We start from the raw sequence: 2,872 nt of genomic DNA on the forward strand, positions 1-2,872 counted from the left end.
CTGCAGGGGCTTCTGGGGGCTGAGGTCTCCTGCCTCCGTTACCACGAGGACCGCAGCAGCCACCCCAGCAGGAAACGGTAACAACACCTCGGGCGCCGTGCAGTCAAGCGTCCCCCTCCAGGAACCAGGTAAAGTTAAATAAGCACCGAATCATGGAAATTGAGGCTCCCACTCCACCGAGGGAGTCTGCCGCTTATGAGCGCCTCCGGGCGCGAAAGCGAGATTGTTTGGGGCGGGGCCACTGCAGGGGCTTCTGGGGGATGTGGTCTCCTGCCTCCGTTACCGAGAGGACCGCAGCAGCCACCCCAGCAGGAAGCGGTAACAACACCTCGGGCGCCGTGCAGTCAAGCGTCCCCCTCCAGGAACCAGGTAAAGTTAAATAAGCGCCGAATCATGGAAATTGAGGCTCCCACTCCACCGAGGGAGTCTGCCGCTTATGAGCGCCTCCGGGCGCGAAAGCGAGATTGTTTGGGGCGGGGCCACTGCAGGAGCTTCTGGGGGCTGTGGTCTCCTGCCTCCGTTACCACGAGGACCGCAGCAGCCACCCCAGCAGGAAGCGGTAACAACACCTCGGGCGCCGTGCAGTCAAGCGTCCCCCTCCAGGAACCAGGTAAAGTTAAATAAGCACCGAATCATGGAATTAGTCTTAGTATTATGTGCTTTCCACACAGGGCTGGCAATCATTGTTGTAATAGGTAAGAACACATGGTTACCCCATCACCTTGAAATATTTAAAATACAACTTACGTGGCAAAGGTGAGTGCTCGTTTCTGGAAGCAAACACTGCACTTCAGTACTCTAATGCGAAATACTAGTGTCAGTGACACATTTACTCTTTTCGCCTCTGTCTGGGAACATTCCCTCTTCAGGCCGCTCATTCTCGGAAACAAACGGAGCTCCATGACTGCGCCACTTGAGGAGTGAGAAACCTCCATGAGTGAAGTATGTCAGCCGCGGCATTGCGCAATAACCACTCCGCGCTGTTAGTTAGCGTAAAAGGCCATTTATTAGGACAGGGTTGACCCCAAATATACAACATAACATCAACAACCCTAAACAATCCCCCCAACCTCATGTCTTTCATTCCTCCATTCACTCCCACACTCCAATTACTCACTCCCACATCACCCAGCGACCTCTTCACTTATCCCATTCGCTTCCTCACTTCTCTTTCAACCTCCTCCAGCATCTCCAGCCATCGCACTCCTGCATGCCGCACCCCCACCTTGCACCTGTATCCCCCTCCCCGGAAGGGTGAGTATGCCCGTCATGAACTCCTCCCCTCCCAAGTACCGCCAACACACCACCTCAACCTGTCCTAAACTGACACGCTGTAACAAACATACCCTTTTCCACTCCTTAAACAAGTAGGGTCGGAGGGTGGTCAAAACTTTCTTATAACCCTATCCTAACGGCGCTGGGAGGCAGGAAGAGGAAGAGCTTCCTCTCCTGCCCCCTTTAAAACCTTCCTAAACCCCACCCCCTCAAACTAACTATCCCACCCTGTCCTTGGTCTCGCGCGAATACCACGGGGGAAGACTGGTCTGCCGACCTTGCTACCCCCGGAGCCGGCAATGGCAGACAAGGAATTGTGACTCGTTAATAATTGGTTGGAGAAGGTGTACACCACATTAGAGCAAAAAGATAAGAAACAGGCGCACTTTGTCCATATTTATTTATTTGTGAACTAGAGCTGGTGACGTCTTTCCGATCTTATCGGTGACTTTTGGTTGCCATGTGAAACTCTTCTGAAGAAAGTCTGCCCTTCTGCTTTTGATACTCAACACATAAAAACACGTTTTGTCCGTAAGATATTCACCAGATGGTATTTTTGTTTGGCATTGCGATACGCAACCCTTATCGTGGTACGATCATTGTAAGAGAATTGAGTGTGAAGTGAGTAGTTGAGTTCATGATCCTGCAAGAGAGATATGAGTGTTCACTCAGCAGGTTGCCGTCTTCAATCCCCGTGATATCTCTGGGATGGGGAAGGGAGGGGCGGATGGGGAAGAGAGGGGCGGGTGGGGGAAAGGACAGTCGCGGCTCGCAATACTCACAGGGGGTAGTGGGGGGTCTCACGGGGTCAGGTCCGGGCCAGGCGGGGGGATGTTTAAAATAAAATTTAAAAACTTATCTGACCGGGTCCGCGCTGCCTCTGCTCCGGGGTCCCGTTGGTGCCTAGAGGTCCTGGAACAGCCGCTTTTCCTCTCTGGATCGCTGGCAGTTCCCGGTCAGCACTAACTTCCAGACATGCCTTGCAAAATCGAAGAGATCAAAGACTTTCTGCTGACAGCCAGGAGAAAAGACGCTAAATCTGTGAAAATCAAGAAAAACAAGGACAATGTGAAGTTCAAGGTACGCTGCAGCAAGTACTTGTACACACTGGTCATCACAGACAAGGAAAAGGCAGAGAAGCTGAAGCAGTCCCTTCCTCCTGGTTTGGCAGTAAAGGAGTTGAAGTAATCCAGACGTGTAAAGAAATCCAGTTGTTAAAATAAACCACAACAGCCACATCACTACTGGCAACCCCTGAGTCTCAGCCAATCCTGGCACTGCTCCAGCAACGCCAGGATTAGCTTTAGCAGGGCTGCTCACCGTCTGCCTGCCCATTAGGAGACAGAGGTTTGAGCCTTTGCTCAACCCTCGCTTTCCTAATGCGCAGCCGCTGCCTGAGCAGACACTAGTGTGCATGACTGGGCCGGTCAGAAAAGTTTGCCGACCTTCCCCAGTCATGCACACTTGTGCATTGTGCTGCTGCCTGCCCCTGGTGACGGTCTGACGATGCATGTCAGTCAACATGACGTCAGAGCGCCCACCCCCTTCAGACTCTGAAGGGGGTGGGCGGTCCAACGTCATGCTGACTGACATGATT

The 2,872-nt window shown here is 52.7% G+C and overlaps 1 pseudogene; it reads left to right on the forward strand.

Moving 5' to 3' along the window:
* The first annotated feature begins 2,200 nt into the window (after positions 1-2,200).
* On the forward strand, positions 2,201-2,511 carry LOC146789308 (large ribosomal subunit protein eL38 pseudogene; annotated as a pseudogene).
* Positions 2,512-2,872: the final 361 nt, after the last annotated feature.

The sequence above is a fragment of the Triturus cristatus genome, chromosome 10 (assembly GCF_964204655.1).
Source record: "Triturus cristatus chromosome 10, aTriCri1.1, whole genome shotgun sequence".
Taxonomy (NCBI): Eukaryota; Metazoa; Chordata; class Amphibia; order Caudata; family Salamandridae; genus Triturus; species Triturus cristatus.